Source organism: Lissotriton helveticus, chromosome 7, assembly GCF_964261635.1.
Source record: "Lissotriton helveticus chromosome 7, aLisHel1.1, whole genome shotgun sequence".
NCBI lineage: Eukaryota > Metazoa > Chordata > Amphibia > Caudata > Salamandridae > Lissotriton > Lissotriton helveticus.
The window spans coordinates 1,931,233,625-1,931,251,883 of record NC_136068.1 but is presented as its reverse complement, the minus strand read 5'-3'; the positions used below and the strand labels follow the sequence as shown (position 1 = coordinate 1,931,251,883).

Genomic DNA, 18,259 nt, shown 5'->3' with positions numbered 1-18,259 from the left:
CCTCGAGTTCGAGCCGGGCCAGCAGGTCTGGGTCATGTCCCCGGTCGAGCCTTGTGCCCTCCAGGACAAATGGACGGGGCCCTTCAAAGTGGTGGAGCGCAAGAGCCCCGTCACCTACCTGGTGGACAAGGAGTCCCCCGGGATCCCCTCCGGGTCCTACACGCCAACCGGCTCAAGCCTCACTTTGCCCGCACGAAGCTGAGCCTGCTGTTGGCTACAGATGACGGGGCTGAAGACTACTCCGAGCCCCTACCGGACCTCCTGAGCACCGCCCAGAAGGATGGCTCCGTCAAGGGAGTCACCCTCTCCTCCGCCCTGACCCCAGAACAGCACCAGGACTGCCGAAAGCTGCCAGGTATCTCAGCACCTTCGACCTCACGGCCGGGTATTGGCAGATCGGCCTCACCCCTGGTGCCCAAGAGCGGTCTGCCTTCTCGACCCCCGATGGCCACTACCACTTCAAAGTGATGCCCTTCGGCATGAAAAACGCCCGGCCACCTTCCAGAGACTAGTGAATAGAGTGCTGGCGGGGCTAGAAAAGTTCAGTGCCGCATATCTGGACGATATTGCGGTGTACAGCCTCCACTGGGACGAGCACCTGACGCACCTCCGGGAGGTCCTGACGGCCCTCCGACGGGCCAGACTGACAATTAAGGCCAGCAAGTGCCAGATAGGCCAAGGGTCCGTGACCTATCTGGGACACCAAGTAGGGAGCGGCCAGGTGGCTCCCCTCCAACCAAAGATTGACGCCATTGTGGCCTGGGAGCCCCCGATCACCCAGACAGCCGTCCGAGCCTTCTTAGGGCTCACGGTATATTACCGGCGCTTCATCAAAGACTATGGGAGCATTGTGGGGCCCCTCACTGAAATGACCTCCAAAAAACTACCACAGAAGGTGCACTGGACCCCTGAGTGCCAAAAAGCGTTTGAGACTCTGAAAGCTGCCGTGTGCACCGCACCTGTGCTCCAGGCTCCGGACTACAACCGAGAGTTTGTGGTCCAAACCGACGCCTCGGAGCACGGCATCGGGGCGGTCCTATCACAAGTTAACCCTGAGGGAGTCGACCTTCCTGTGGCCTTCATCAGTAGGCGCCTGCTGGCTAGAGAACAAAGATGGAGCACCATCGAGAGAGAAGCCTTCGCCGTCGTATGGGCCCTAAAGAAAATCCGGCCCTACCTCTTCGGCACCCACTTCCGGGTACAGACCGACCACCGGCCCCTGCGGTGGCTGATGCAGATGCGGGGCGAGAACCCGAAGCTGTTGCGATGGTCCATCTCCCTCCAAGGGATGGACTTCACTGTGGAGCATCGCCCTGGCAACGACCACGCCAATGCGGATGGCCTGTCCCGTTTCTTCCGCCTCGGCGAGGAGAACCCCCAAGAAGATGGGTGACTCTCCCCTGCCTTCAGCTGGAGGGGACGTGTGTTGGACCCGGCCTCGTGGCGTGGTCCTACCCCTCCCGCATGGCGGGCCCGGGACGACATCGGCCCTCCATCGACCAGCTGTCGCCCCCTGGGCGCTACCCTACCCGAACTCTCGACAAGAGCAGCCACCCTGGCAACCCCCGGCTCTCCCCCCTGGTACACGGCGAACCCTACGTGCCCCAACTCTGCAGGTCCGGCTACCACGCCGGCCCACCATTTCAGGCCCGACTCCATCTTGGGCCCATTACGTCCCCAGCACGTGGCCTCGGCCACGACCCCAGCGAAGCCCCGACATCGAGGCACCAAGATCCACCCAGGTGGTAGAGTGGCCACTCGACGGATCCAAGAGGAGGGGGAGTTTCGATGGCCCTCCAGCCATCCCCGGACGCCTGGTATCGATCGCCCTCCGGCCTCCCTGGGCGCTGGCTCCACCCCCCTGCTGGGTATCTGGACACCAACATCCCGGCCCCTCTGACCCCCAGGCGCGAGGGTCCGGACATCAAAGGACTCCAGTCCTATATCTGGGCTAGCCCTGGACTAGGACGGCAGTTGTATCCTGGAGTCGAGAGCCCTGCTGACGCTGTCGCGGCTGACCCCGAGAAGAACTCGCTACCCTGAACCTTGAACCCCTTGTTGGAGTCCTGCTGGCGCTGCCGCGGCCCATCTTCGCTGAAACCATCTTGGGATCCTGCTGGCGCTGCCGCGGCCCATCTTCGCTGAAACCATCTTGGGATCTTGCTAGCGCTGCCGCGGCCCATCTTCGCTGAAACCATCTTGGGATCCTGCTGGCGCTGCCGCGGCCCATCTTCGCTGAAACCAACTTGGGAGCCTGCAGGCGCTGCCGCGGCCCATCCTCGCTGAACCCATCTTTGGAGCCTGCTGGCGCTGCCGCGGCCCATCCTCGCCGAAACTACCTCGAAGCCTGCTGCCGCGGCCCAACTTCGTCAAAACCATCTCTCGAGTCCTGCTGGCGCTGCCGCGGCTCGTCCTTTCGGAACCCCCCAGCTCGAGGATTGGGAGCTGTGCGCAGGTTATCCCTACGCCCAACCAGTACTGAGACTGACCCGCTACCCTGTTCCCGGTTACGAGACTTTACGGATCCCTCGATCCGCATGTATATATTGCCGAAGATAATCAACCTTTATTACTGATAAAGCCTAAGAACTTATCCTCTTGTGTGGTGTCCATTTGTAGTGGTGTGATTGCTCTGCTGTACGATTATAGGAGAAGAGCCTCACCCAGGAGGCCTCTCAACTATGCTTGGCCGCTTCCAGAAGGAGGGGTGGACCTAGGGGTGGTCAGTCAGACATCTTCTGCCACCCCCAGGATCGCCTTTCTAACAGTGGCGCAGAGGTCCGCCTCGCTAGGCCCACTCTGTGCTCTCTGTCTATTCTGATAGGAAAGTCCTCCGCTTCTCCCAGTACTTCCCTGAACATGCACTGTAGATAGGTGGCAACGTCCTCTCCTTCTTCCTTGGATGGCACTCCCCGGACACGGATGTTGTTTCGACTGGACCGGTTCTCAAGATCTTCATTGTGTGCTTGGAGGTCCAGTTGTTGGTCCCGAAGACAGAGCACTTCCTGCTGCAAGTGTTCGATCTCCTCGTCGATGGAGTGACCAACTCCCTCCAAGGTAGCCACCCTCTCGCCCAGGCCATCCACCTCTCTCCGCACTTCTCTGACTTCTCCGGCTACCTCCTGTTTCAGCGTCTGAAAGTCGTCCCGCAGTGAGCTGAATAGAGATTCCAGGAAGGACCTGGTGACCGGCGGCTCTCTTTCTTCCGTTTCTAGCGGGCTTCTCGAGGGGCCTGGCGAGTGTTGGCCTTTGTCAGTTTTCGAAGTTCCCCTGTTCAACATCTCGAGCAGAGTCCGGTCCCCCTTCTTCGGCCCCCTGTTGCCCGCCATCACGGGGGGTGTTGGTGCCCGGGCAGGGCCAGCCGGGTAGCAAGGCCTGGACGAGGGGCGGCCGCGTGTCGGTTAGAGTCCAGCCGGGGAGGGCGGCGTCCTCAATCCCCGTGTAGCAGCCTGTCTCCCCCGTTCGAGGTTGTAGGCCGACTACTCTCTCTGCGGGGTCACCAATCCCCTTCGGTTGCAGTCCGCCGTTTGGGGACCCTCGAGCCCTCCTTCTCTGCAGATCGAGGCCTCCGATCGATGCCTCGCGGCCTCCCAACGCCTCAGCAGCACCCTCTCAACAATGTGCAGTTAGTCCCCTCTCAGGTTCGAGGCCGTCAGTCTCCGCCCGTTGAGCCCCTTCAAAGGCCCGCGCCGGGGTCAGCCTTGGGGCTTGGCAGGTCCCCCGGGGTACCATTGACGTCTCTCCGGGCGCTCGATGTGTCTCTTCCCCCACTGATACGCAGGTCGGTCTCGCTTCTAGCCGCCAGACCCACGCCCACTCCCTCGCCGGTCGTCGCGGGCCTAGACCCCGGGGAGCGCGGTCCCTGTAGCTCTCCTCACCGTTGCGGGACCTCCACTTGTCCTCCTCCGGGATGGGGTCTGCGCAGATCGAGGTGGGGGTCGCCCCGTTCCAGTTGTAGGCCCCGGCCTCGCGTGAAAGCCTCGCACCGGCTGCGCCGCGTTGTGCTCCCGCGGGCCCTCTCCGGTCATACCTCAGGCCTAGGGACCCTCAACTCGCCGGTTCGACACTGTCACCGGGGTCGAGCTGGGACCGCCGCGCCCCGCTGTCCACTGACGCTCAGGTGGATCAAGCGTCCAGTCACTTCCCTGCGGGCCCGCTGAGCTCCACGCGGGACGGGTCCCGGGGCCCTCCTTTCGCCAGACGCCGTCGTCGGGCAACTCACTGTGTCCTCCGCGGGGAACGCTTACTGCGGTGTCCCTCACCCCCGCAGGTGTAGCGCTGTGTGGCAGCTTCGCGATGGCCTGGTCCGTGGCAGGGGGTCGGGATGCTCCAGTAGTAGGCCGCGTCCCCGGCCTCGTGCGTGTATTTCCGGTTAGGCGGGACCCCTCGACATCGCCTCTGTTAACCGCCCCCGGGCGTCACTCCCAGCTCGGATTCCGCCGGCGTCTGTGTCCAGGGGTCGAGCTGCGTGGGACGCCTGTCGCCTCTCGGTGCTGGACTCGGTGTCTTCCGTCACCCAGGCGGCCTCGTGTTCGGAGCCGCGTCAAGGCCACGCTCCAGGAGTCGCCGCTCCGCTGAGACCTCCGGTCGCAAATCGCCTGTAGGACAGCCGTCCAGCGATGGACCGTCGGTGGATGTGTGACTCTGCCACCTCACCGCCATTAACCGGGGGGAGATTAGTGCGATTTCATGGCTTAGGGGCCTGAGGTCGGAGGAGCTCGCGGAGAGTGTGTCCGCTCACCTCGCCATCTTGGCCACGCCCAGTAGTTCTCTTTAGAGGCAGAAACTATATCAGCAAGGTGTGCTTTTTGTTACAAAAAATATTTTGGCTTTTAGACAATGTTTTATTTTAGATTGACGAGGGCCCAGCAGTTTCCCCAAAAGTAAAGTTGTTTAAACAAGCATTTGCAATGCAATAGGTCTCGCAATTGCGAGATTTTGAGCTATTGGCATTGTAAATGAATATGCCTTTTATTTGTGTTTAAAAAACCTGCATTAATAAAAGGCATTGTCATTTACAATACCAATAGGTCAAAGTTTCTAAAATGTGAGACTTATTGCATCGTAAATACTTGTTGTTTACAATTCACTGTGGGCCACGCCCCTTTCTTTAGAAGAGCTGTCTCTAAAGAAAGGTCTGGTGCCGCTAATAAATTGAAAGCGCGGTATGGGGCACTTTTACCAAAAAAAGCATTTGTTGGTCAAGTTGACAAATGCTTTTTTTTGTAAAAGCGTGCATTTCACGCTGAATCTTGCAGGAAAACATGTTGTGTCTGCAGTAGGAGAAACCATTAAAGAAAATAGTGCTTACAGACTAAAGAAGATGTAATGTGTAACAGCCAAAGTAAAAGGTCCAGTCCTCATGGGAGGTTACAAGTGAAGACAAGGCGGTACTAAGGAGAGACTAACAAGCCTATTAACGAATCAGAAGCCAGCATTTACGAAAGACAATGATAAATGCTAATGACAAATATTGGCAGAGAGTGGGCGTGGCTTCAAATCCATACTTCAATACAGCATGGCTCACAGAGCATGTACTGCCCAGGCTCGACCTAAAAAGAAAAGAAGCACTGTGATTCTGCCACTGCTCAATGCACAAGTGCTTTTTTTCTTTTCCCCACTTGCCCTCTGTGTTGCCTACCACCAGCAATAAAAAAAAAAAGCATTGGCATAGCCAATAGGTCTCGCTTTTGGGACCTTATAAGTATTTAGTTATGCAGCAAAATATCCTTGGTGCAACAACATTAACTGTTGCATGGTTAAACACTTATAAGGTCCCCAAAGGCGAGACCTATTGGCTATGCTATGGGAGGTAAGGAAGAATAAAGAGAGGTAAGGGGGAGGGGAAGGAAGGAAGAATAAAGAGAGGTAAGGGGGAGGGGAAGGAAGGAAGAATAAAGGAGAGGTAAGGGGGAGGGGAAGGAAGGAAGAATAAAGAGAGGTAAGGGGGAGGGGAAGGAAGGAAGAATAAAGAGAGGTAAGGGGGAGGGGAAGGAAGGAAGGAAGAATAAAGAGAGGTAAGGGGGAGGGGAAGGAAGGAAGATCAAGGAATTGATATGATAGTATAGAAATGTCAAAACTGAAATAAAACGCGAAGAAAGCATAAGAAGAATGCTATTTCTGCGTGTGTCGAAAGCATGTAAGACAAACGCAAAGGAATAAAGAGAGACGTGCGGTAGATATGGGAGAAATAAGTAAGACAAGAAGAGGCATTAGGGAAGCAAAGATGAACCATGCAGAAAGCAGACAAGAAAGAAAGCGAGGACGCTGAAGCAGTCCTGGTGAGAAAGGAGGTGGGGAGGGTAAGGCAGTGGGGAAAGTGAGACGGGGGAGGTTGTGATGTGTTTAATTCCCATGCGCCGGATGAATAAACGCCATCAGCAGATGCTCGGTGTAATGCGCACAGAGCCCCATCCCCACAGAGGAGGAGGCGGGAAACCTTTGGTACTAGGCCTTCAGCAGTGGTGGAGTGAGGGACAGGTGAGAAAAGGCAGAACAAAGATAAGAACTGTAAAGACACTGGTCTGGAACGGCCCAAAATAGTGCCCTAGTCTGAACCTTCACAACCCAAGCAAGCCCAGCTTTGGCAATGCGCTGTGGTACTCGTGGCTCGCTCTGAACCCCTTTCACCCAAGGCTCCTTCTCTGTTCAGACTCAGTGAGGACTGGTCAGGTAAGGAGCCTCGTCTTAAATGGCCAACTTTAATAGCAAGGCTATAAGACAGCACGGTGTTGCTCGCTATTTCCAGTACTCCTGGAACAGAAATGGATTCAGAAAGAGTAGACGACGGCTGAACTGGGAAAAGCTGGGGATGGTGAATTGGGAAAAGCTGGGGATGGTGAATTGGGAAAAGTGGAGGGGAGGAAGGCTAAAGGGGCGCTAATGTGAGGACATGCACCGAAGGAGCGAGAGAGAATAAAACAAGGAGCGTAAAAATAGAAATAAGTGAGGAGAGTGAAAGGGATAGGCAGAATTATATCCGATATATATAGATATACCTGATATGACAAGGATGGATATGTACACAGAATGAACCAGAGGTGAAGGCAGGAGAGGGCTAACGGAAGGCAGAAACAACGCATGTGTTAAATGTGGAAAGGGGAGAAATCTGAAAAGTATGGGTAAGGGAAAAGAGCAATGAAAAGACAAACAACGAGAGGTCGATGGAAGGGGAAAGAATGAACACAAAAATTTGTCAGAAAAGGAGCGATTGAAAGACAAAGAAGGGAGCGGAAGAGGGGAAGTAAAGAATGAGAAGAGCTAATGAGGGAGCGATGGTGTGAGAAGAGAGAGGGGAAACGGAGAGAGGGGCAGGATGAAAGGCAAAACCAGGGAGTAAAACTAGGAACGACATAGCTAAAGAAGAGGGACGGGAAGAAGCATAGCCAGAAGAGAAAAGAAAAAGACAGGGGCGCCGGGAAACAAATTGGAGGAAGAGAAACAAGGGATTGAGACAGAAGGGAAGCAGCGGACAGGTGGCAAACATGAGCCATCAGGGGCGACACAGATGTTAAAGAGATGGAGGGCAGAGGAGAGTAAAAGAGAGGAAAGAGATAGGAGAAAGCTTGGAAAAAGAATGAAATACAATAAGAGCGTGATTGTGGGCCTGAAATGAAGGGGGAAGTGACAGTAAAGGAGAGCGCACCTTACGTTGCAAGTACTGCTTATAAATGTGCGCGTGAGGCCCTGCACCGCCGATCATTAAAATGTGTGCGTAAGAGGCACTATGAAAAACAGCACGTCAGTACAGTTAGCAAGTTCGCTTACAAAATACTGAGAGAGGGAAAAGGGCACACACTAAAAAGCAGACATATACAGACAGGTACGATTAATAGACAGACGGACGGCGGTGCGGAAATCAACAATGGGATAAAACGGGTAGGAGATGAAAGGCAAGAACAACAAGCTGAGGAAGAAGGGATGCAACCACTGCAAATGTATAAAAAAATAAAGGATACCCAAATACTTCCCACATTAAGTATAATGCAATCTTGGTATTTAGATGAGCAAGTGGGGGCATTCCGGTATTAAATTTTATTAGTAAACACAATGTAGATGAAATATGTTACTTCTATTAGAATCCTTCGGATGGCAAATGGTGATCACTTTCGCAGCCGCTTTGATGTTCTCAGTGGCCGCGCAGCTCACTGAGAACATTAAAGCGGCAGCGAAAGTGATCACGCAGGTTAACAAATGGTGCGTGTGCCCGGCGCACATGCACGGTACCCGATCCGCCTGCAGCCTTTGGGAGCACTTTCAAAAGCCCCTTACTTAATATCTCACAAAGCATCGCTTACGTGATAGCTAAGCGAGACCTAAAAAGCAGGAAGTTAAAAGCAAATAATGTTTTGTGGATGTAAAGTTAGAACCATAGCTACACGTGAGTGTGCAGTTATGTAGGTGTGGTGTGACAGGCAGGGGGTTTTATACCTGCCTCCATCTCTCAGCATATACTCGTCTTTGTTTAATTTAAGTTGTAAACAAAGCAACAGGCGAACACATTCATTGTCTGTCTCCTCCCGTCCGTTTTCTACTGCTGTCCCTTGGCGCTACGAGAGTAGTTGAAATGACGTCACTAGCCCTTTGACCCGCCAGTCCATTAACACCAGAGGACATGAGGCCTTGGCGCGTGACGCACCCAGACCCTCCTGATAACTGGATGAGCTATTATTGAACAGTGATTGGAATCCGATGCGAGCAGCCCCTGCGGAGGGGAGCGGTACTTACCATTCACCATCACTTACTGTGGGTCAAACATAATGGAGGTGCCCACAACACGCTGGTGGTGGCACCTGGGCAACGCAGGCACATACCTCTTGGGCCCTGTGGCCATGACAATGTGCTTTGAAGTGGTATCTGGCACAAGGCAGTGTTGTGCAAAAGGACATACCCTGTGCCACGGAGCTCGCGTCAGGCATGCGTCATGCAGGCACCAGGCGCTGGGGAATGCAATGCAGGCACCTGGCACAGGGGCATGCGCCAAGTGGTCTACCATGTTAACACGTGGCGCCATGACGGGGGCTATCTAGGCACTAGGGGCCGTATTTATGAAGGCCTTGCGCCGCCGGTGCGTCACTTTTAAAATGGGAAAAAGTGACGTACCGGCGGCGCAAGCCCTTCATAAATAAGGCCCCAGGATTCTAAACCTGTGTCGTGCCTCAGGTGAAAATAAAGTTTTGGCCGCTATCAAAATGGCCTCTGATCCTCCCCCGGCCTCAGCTGTTATTTACACTGAGAGCCTCGGATGCGAGGCTTGGAAGGAAGGAAGGAACCCCCGCCCCCGCCCTTCCATATTGACTCCATGCAATCCAATCACTGTATTAATGTACTTGGACAGAATCCGATTTGTAAGTGCTTACAAGCTCCGAGGCTGTTTTATGACAGTTAAACCGAGGTTGCTGGTGAACAGCCCTCAGTGACGGGGCAGGTTCACCACGGCTTCCTGCCCCGCCCCCTAGAAGTCCTAATGGGCCCTTAATCTGGGTAAAAGGTTCAGGGGCAGAGGTCGATTTATTTTTAATCCTTAAAATTCTCTTACGTTCTCCTACAAGACCGAATCACTATTTTGTTTTTAACAAAATTGCGAGCGATCGCGTTACAAGGTCTGCGGGCCTGTGAACGCGCTATCTTTTATTAATTACATTCAACCAATGGTTGTCACTGTTGCTTCGGGGGGAGGGGGAGCAGCGCGTAAGTGTGCACCCTTTGTGGCACTAGGCATGGGCCTTTTATAGGATGGGCAAAGTGGGCTGCTGCCAGGGGCCCCACCTCCCAGGGGTCCCCGTGAAAGTAAACACTAAGTTCTTCCTGTTTCCCTAGCTCAACCTTTAACACATAATTGAAGGTCGATTTAAAATTCTCTTACGTTCTCCTACAAGACCGAATCACTATTTTGTTTTTAACAAAATTGCGAGCGATCGCGTTACAAGGTCTGCGGGCCTGTGAACGCGCTATCTTTTATTAATTACATTCAACCAATGGTTGTCACTGTTGCTTCGGGGGGAGGGGGAGCAGCGCGTAAGTGTGCACCCTTTGTGGCACTAGGCATGGGCCTTTTATAGGATGGGCAAAGTGGGCTGCTGCCAGGGGCCCCAACTCCCAGGGGTCCCCGTGAAAGTAAACACTAAGTTCTTCCTGTTTCCCTAGCTCAACCTTTAACACATAATTTAATATTGTTTGGTATCTTTGGGCTTGATTAAGTACAAAAGTGTGCCATAAAACTGAAAAAGTTGCTCTGAACGGGGGTCCCACGCATTACAGTTTTTATATAGCGCCCGATGCCAATTACTGAGCTTCCTGGCACTTTTGGACTCAGCCTCTTAGGGCTGCGTCTTCCCACAGGGAAGGCGAATCTTCCATGGGGGTTTCTTCGACAAACCCAGGCCCAGAGAAGTGAGCGCTGTTTTGCAAAGTTCACTTTTTTTCGCAAAGTTGTGTGAGGGCCTTGCATCTTCGTCTCGTCACATTTGCAAGAGTATCAGGACTTTCGCAAAAAAAATGTCAGAAATAGGGTGCATTTATCTCACAACCTGTTTAAAGTTATTCCGCCGTGCACCCAAACTTTCTGCTTGTGCAAGGGAGAAATTAAACTGGAGGTTTAGGGATAAGCAAAATGATGAACTTTGCACACGTCCAATGAACGCCCGGTTGTTGGATTTCCCTGTGGGTGAGGACGGGATCTGAAGCTACCCTTCAGGGGGGGTCCAAAAAGCACTTTTTCGGATTGGTGGGTAGATATGTGTTTGATTGCTGCCTGGGAATGTGTGAATGGATGGATGACTATGTGAGGTACATTTATAATCATACACTTGGGTGCCACAGGGAACACATGTTCGCCAAGGTTCACAGGCGCTAGGAATTACCACAGACCAGGTTTTTTAATAAATCTCTTAAATTAAGAGTCTTAATTAATAAATAGAAAAATAAAAGGGTGACTCTGCTAGACCTGTGTATCTAGCTGGGGGGGGGGGGAGCACGGAAAGGAGCCGACGCCGCTGAAAGGCTCTCGGACCGGCCTTTGTGAGCGCCCTGGTGGGAAGTCGTCGGACTTTTAGCAGAAAGGCTTCTGTGAACACTGGTGTTCATGTAAAGCGCTCCGATGTCAAGTTGGTGCTATATAAAACGGAAACAAAAATCTGTCCCACGGCTATCTAAGCTCACTCCTTTGGAGCCACTACTGGCATCCCTGTTATACAGCCCTCACTCACCACCCCAGAGCCTTCACTCACCTTACCTGCACACATCAATCACTCATTTCACTGGCACGCTGTCGCCGACCTCACTCGCCCCACTTTGTATTGCATTCACCACGCACCTCACTTATACACCGCCATGCAGTGAAAACTCACATCATTCCCTAACAGCTACTACTCACCACAACGCAGCTTTCTAATGTTGTTAAAGAGGGACGCTCAGCGCACAAGTCTGTGATTGCTAGATTTTAGAATTTCCTACTGACAACTGCACATTTTAAAATATGAAAAACTGTAATATTAAAAAAATAATAAATGTCCCAATACAACCAATTAAACAGTAAGACACCTCATGAAAATGAATCAAGTTGATTGTAATACTCTACTGTTAAAGGAAACAAACATTCGCTACACGTCTACTAGTTCCACATTTACGGACGTTACAGGGACAGTAAATATACTGGCTTAATTCCTTCTATGAAAGGCATGCTGCGTACAATAATGCTTTATCTTGTTTTTTCGGGAAGGTGCCACACACATTTACTACTAAGCGCAGGTTACGTGTTTCATCGGCTTGCAATGGCAGCGTCGGGCCCTTTAAAAGACTGAGGCTGTTACCTTTCCCACTGTTAAAAAAAATAAAACAAGTCACGTTTAAAGTACTCGCACGGGTGTCTCTGTACGTAAGCTGCGCATAACCAAAAGCTGCCTACGGAAATAATAAGCAAAAACAAAGGTGATTGGCCCATGCTGCCGTTTTTGCGGAGATGCACAACGCACCGTGCAGTTACAATGATAGCGGACCAGAGAGGGAGCATGTCTTAAAGGAGTTCTGCCTCCTGATTGGCTGTTTAAATAAACACGGAATAGAAACCTGTGGTGCGCGCGCACCAGAGGAGCGGGGGTAAGGGAGCGTGAAGACGCCGAGACGAGGTAGGGGATGTGTGTGTAAGCGCCGGGTGTTCTCTGTGTATGTGTGTGCGTGCATGCTCGGCGGGGAGGGGGCGGGGGTCTGTGTGTGTATGCGCGGCAGGGGGGGAGTGGCTGTATGTGTGTCGTGAAGAGCCTGCCGGAATTGGAGCGCGTGTTGACGCGCGCGACCTGATCCGATTCCGGCAGGCTGCAGCGTGCGCGTCCCAGTCTCTTGTCCTCTCCCATTTAGCCCTTGAAAGCCGGAATGATGACAATAGTCTCGCTTTGCGACTGCAGGCCTTTGGCCTGCAATCGCAGGCGCGAGACCTAAAAAACTATGACAAAACAAGCATGGACAATGTCAAAAGGCTGGCTGCCAACACAGGTCTGAGTTGGCTGCTAGCCTTTTGTCTTTGTCCATGCTTGTTTTGTCACCGATTGGTTTTGCTAATGCCTGTTAGTTCCTGTGTTTAATTATTATTAAATGAGCATCATTCTCATACATCTCAATAAATGGATTACCGTACCTCCTGTAATTTACCTTTTGCTAACCCCCTTGCTATCTTTTGTGGGGGAGCTGGTTCAACCAGAAATGTCCCATGGCAATAGTGAAATCAGATGAGTTCCACATGTCTTGCAATAGCAAAGTTCACATCCAAACGATAGAATCTGGATATTGACTGTCGCCATGAAAATGCAAGCAGCATAATTTCTTATGGCGAGCAGATAATGCAATGGGAATCTAGCAATTGGAAATATTCTAAAGGTCCCAATTTCACATATGGACTCACACAGAATGTGTTAAATCTTTTGTGTTTACGACAATTACACATGCTGCCTAAGAAAGATTGCAGGCCTTCCTCATGCATAGCAACTATTCATTTTGCCTCGAAATCGGAAAGTCCTTGCACCAGAGCTGATCAATAGCTATATATGTGGTGAGTAAGGCCATGGAATTATACGATTCTGCGGCCGCAGTGTTTTCTGCATAATTAAGGATTTGAGGCATTTGCAACATAAATAATCCATTATCTGCTGCATAATCTGCAGACTTTGTAAAAAAAAAAATTCTCGCTCAAACGGATTAAAAGTTACTAAAAATGTTGCAATATTTGTTGCTTTGCATGGGAAAGCCCTTCTCAAACGTTGTCTGGTTATTCGGTCTCGGCTAGAAAACAAGCGAAGCGCGTTCGACAGAACTATAGCGATTGTTTCAGCCTTCAAAATCTGACAAAACGAGACAAGAGCTGTGCACGCGCGCAGCATTGTGAATGGGAGAGGGAGCGACGAGCTGGCCACCCGCAGATTTGGTCGCACGAACGCTCACGGCGCCAGCGTCTCCGCCGCGCGCCGATAACTGCTCTCTTCCTGGCCGGCTTCATGGAAGGCAGCATGGCGTGCGGTGCCACTCTGAAGCGGCCCGTGGAGTTCGAGGCCCTTCTTAGCCCCCACTCCCAGTCCCCTAAGGGCAGGAGGTGCGCCCCGCTGCCTGGGTCCCCTGGGGGACATTCCCCGCAGCGGTGCGGTCTGATGTCTCACGGCGAGGAACAGCCTCATGGAACACCATCGCCTCTGCCTTTCGTTGGGGGCGACGCCTCACCCCAGGTAACTGCAGAGGAGGCTCAGGCCGGGTGGCACAGGGAGAGCGACGACATGGGGGTTATCCGGGGACAGCGATCTGGGTCAACGTGATTGATGGTGGTCTATCAAACTGGGAGTGGAAAACAAGAATTCAATAGTAATTTATAGAAATTACCATCAACGCAGAAGAAGCTCGAAATTCAATGTGTGTCTGTCTTCTAAATGAGCAATGCTGTTTTATGGGGTGTGAGTGCAGGGCTTCACTGTTGGTTAATATTTTGGTGTGGATAGGTGCACAGAGAGTTAAGTTTATGGATGCAAGTATCGGCTGCTGCGAGCTCGGCACGGGGCTGACGCAGTTATTCACACACCTCTAATGATGCACCTCGGGCACGGGGCTGACGCAGTTATTCACACAGCTCTGATGATGCACCTCGGTCACGGGGCTGACGCAGTTATTCTCACAGCTCTGATGATGCACCTCGGGCGCGGGGCTGACGCAGTTATTCACACATCTCTGATGATGCACCTCAGGCACGGGGCTGACGCAGTTATTCACACAGCTCTGATGATGCACCTCGGGTACAGGGCTGACGCAGTTATTCACACAGCTCTGATGATGCACCTCAGGCACGGGGCTGACGCAGTTATTCACACAGCTCTGAAGATGCACCTCGGGCACAGGGCTGACGCAGATATTCACACAGCTCTGATGATGCACCTCGGGCACAGGGCTGACGTAGTTATTCACACAGCTCTGATGATGCACCTCGGGCACGGGGCTGTGGCAGTTATTCACACAGCTCTGATGATCCACCTCGGACGCGGGTCTGACGCAGATATTCACACAGCTCTGATGATGCACCTCGTGCAGGTGCTCACAGCTGTTATTCACACAACTGATGATGCACCTCAGGCACGGGGCTGACGCAGTTATTCACACAGCTCTGATGATGCACCTCGGGCACGGGGCTGACGCAGTTATTCACACAGCTCTGATGATGCACCTAGGGCATGGGGCTGACGCAGTTATTCACACAGCTCTGATGATGCACCTCAGGCACGGGGCTGACGCAGTTATTCACACAGCTCTGATGATGCACCTCAGGCACGGGGCTGACGCAGTTATTCACACAGCTCTGATGATGCACCTCAGGCACTGGGCTGACGCAGTTATTCACACAGCTCTGATGATGCACCTCGGGCACAGGGCGGACGCAGATATTCACACAGCTCTGATGATGCACCTCGGGCACGGGGCGGATGCAGTTATTCACACAGCTCTGATGATGCACCTCGGGCACGGGGCTGACGCAGTTATTCACACAGCTCTGATGATGCACCTCAGGCACGGGGCTGACGCAGTTATTCACACAGCTCTGAAGATGCACCTCGGGCACAGGGCTGACGCAGATATTCACACAGCTCTGATGATGCACCTCGGGCACAGGGCTGACGTAGTTATTCACACAGCTCTGATGATGCACCTCGGGCACGGGGCTGACGCAGTTATTCACACAGCTCTGATGATCCACCTCGGGCGCGGGTCTGACGCAGTTATTCACACAGCTCTGATGATGCACCTCGTGCAGGTGCTCACAGCTGTTATTCACACAACTCTGATGATGCACCTCAGGCACGGGGCTGACGCAGTTATTATTCACACAGCTCAGATGATGCACCTCAGGCACGGGCTCACAGCGGTTATTATTCACACAGCTCTGTTGTGCTCTCTAATACTCTTTACTAATAACTCTCTCCTACTCACTATCGACTTCTCACTCTACTACTTACTGTGTGTGTGGGTGATAATGCAACAGGTCTCGCATATGCACGTGATGAAGCTATTGGCAATGTAAATGACAATGCCATTTATTTAGGATTTTAAAAAAAATAATAATAATGAGCAATGCCAATAGCTCTACCTTTAATGCTGCCAAGACCATTGCATTGTAAATGCTTGTTTATGAGATGCAGAATAGTATTGGCACTCTATCCGTAAGAGTGAGTGAGAGAAAACAGCCAACACGTGTTTCACTCCTTTACATGGCCATCCGACCTGGGGCTTCCTCAGAGCGGGTAGATATTTTGAAATATCAGTCAACGTTGTTATAAAAGTTCAAAGGATTCTTTAAATCATGGGCGTAATGCCGGTCCGAGTTTATGGCAGTCAGCTTTAGTCGGGGACCACCTTCCCTCTCTCTACAAAAGCCCTTTAGGTCTGTTTCTTCTGCCACCTTAGCCCGTTTAGTTAAATGGTTTCTTGGGGAGGCTGGTATTGATACATCTGGTTCTGGAGCTCATACAGTTTGTGGCGCGATGGCTTCTCAAGCGCTTTCATCCGGTTCTAGACTGGAAGACATTATTGTAGCTGCTGAGACAAAGTCCTATGCACACGTAAAGGAGTAGTTAGGCTTTGTGGTCAAAACCAAATATACACAATAATGTTCTTAGAAAAGTAACGGAGCTCGACTTCCAAGATTTCATGTGGCATGGATTGTATTTCAAATTGGATCAATACAAACTAAAACAAACCAGCCGATACATGTTTCGTCAAGTTGCATTTTTTATATTTCACAGGCACAGATTCCAAACCGACGGTGTCTCGGCTTGGTTGGCTGATTCCACTGGTGTTCCTGGTGTTTTGGAGATTTCCGATTTTACTGGATAATAACAGAGGAAGGCCTATTGTTTTATAACATTATATAGGACTGTGTGGGTCCTGATTGGTGGAATGTGGGCTGTGGGGCTCATGGGAAATGTAGTAATTTTCCATATATTACTTTGCTGCTGTGTTCGGTAGATAAGAAAGAGAAGCATAATATTATGCCCAGTAGGCTGTAAGTACTGTACAAAAAACTACAATCTATTGTAGACCTTAGTGTTTATACAAGCTCTACGGTGTGAAAGGTACAATAAAATAACTGCCACCTGGTACTACATAGCCACCAATACTCTTTCCACTATACCTATATGCCCACTATGCTGCAAGTACTGCATAAAACACTATAATCTAGTACTATATAGACAGTACTCTTTACACAATACCCAAATGCCGACTATGCTGCAAGTACTGCATAAAACACTATAATCTAGTACTACATAGCAGACAGTACTCTTTACCTATACCTATATGCCCACCGTGCAAGTACTGCATAAAACACTATAATCTAGTATTACATTGCAGACAGTAATCTTTGCACTATACCCAAATGCCCACTATGCTGCAAGTCATGCATAAAACACTATAATCTAGTACTACATAGCAGACAGTACTCTTTACACTATACCCAAATGCATAAAACAATATAATCTAGTATTACATACCAGTACTCTTTACCTATATGCCCACCATGCTGTAAGTACTGCATAAAACCCTATAATCTAGTATTACATAGCAGACAGTACTCTTTACACTATACCTAAATGCCCACTATGTTGCACGTACTACATAAAACCCTATAATCTAGTACTACATATCAGACAGAACTCTACACTATACCTACATGCCCACTATGTTGCAAGTACTGCATAAAACACTATAATCTAGTACTACATAACAATACTCATTGTGGGCGTGGCTTGGAGCTTGGTGCGATGGCCCCACTCTAGTGCAGCTCTGCCAGCCATCGATGGACAATCCTTCACTATCCTTGCCCTAACCCTGCCAACCTGCGATATCGCCCTATGAACCTGTAAAGCTGCGTGCTGGGCACACCCGGCGCTGCCCGCGGTGGACTGTTTTAGAGCACGAGAGCGAGATCTGAGAGATCGCATGGACGCCCGCAGTATAGGACTAATGGCGGCGCACGGGTAGCAGAGACGACTGACCAGGGCCCTGAGGCGGTGTGGCTGACGGAGTACGCGAAGCAGAGGTCGCCTGTGATCTGCTCAGAGTCGTGTGGGCAAACATTTCAGGTACCGGAGCGGGCGTAGGTGGAGAGTTGCGCGGCTGAGGCGGCAGACGAGGACGGCTGGGAGAAGACCCGGGCTGTGAATTACGCGAGTCCCCGGCGCAGCGAGTGTGTGTGGGCCGCGCCAGTGTAGAGTGCCATGTTAGCGGCCTGAGAGATGGTGCCCGACCCCCCCCTGCCTTCCTCTTTGCGGAAAACGAAGGGCTGAGAGGGGGACAACCATAGTGTGCGAAGACGACCTACCAGGGGCCGATCGGAGTGCCGCCCCTCCTCCCTCCCCTTCCCCCCCTCCCACCCTCCCGAGACACGCACATAGCTGAGAGCCCAGCACCTCTATTGGTGCCTTTAAGGGGGTAACTGCCGGGACAATTTGGAGTAAGAGGCCCTCTATTACACGCTGTTGGAGGCCAAGCAGGAGGATTAAATTGCTGATATATGAGGAGGGGGCTGCTCACGGTCATAGGAAACCCCCCTAATACTGTAGCACACTAGAGTGACATAACTGTGGGTGCGATTCCTGGGACAGCGAAACACACGATTCACAACTGTACCCCCGCCCCCCTGAGAGAACGTGTTCCCCCAGATTGACTCTTTGTGACCAGCTGCTGCCGACCAAGACCGAAGGACTGCGATCATCGTTGCTGATACTTTGGGGAGGCT

The 18,259-nt window shown here is 51.7% G+C and overlaps 1 protein-coding gene across 10 annotated transcripts in view; it reads right to left on the bottom strand.

Annotated features, from left to right (window-relative positions):
• The window catches only part of LOC144770929 (uncharacterized), a 584,254-nt gene that overhangs the window by 550,533 nt on the left and 15,462 nt on the right, over window positions 1-18,259 (bottom strand). The window lies entirely within an intron of this gene.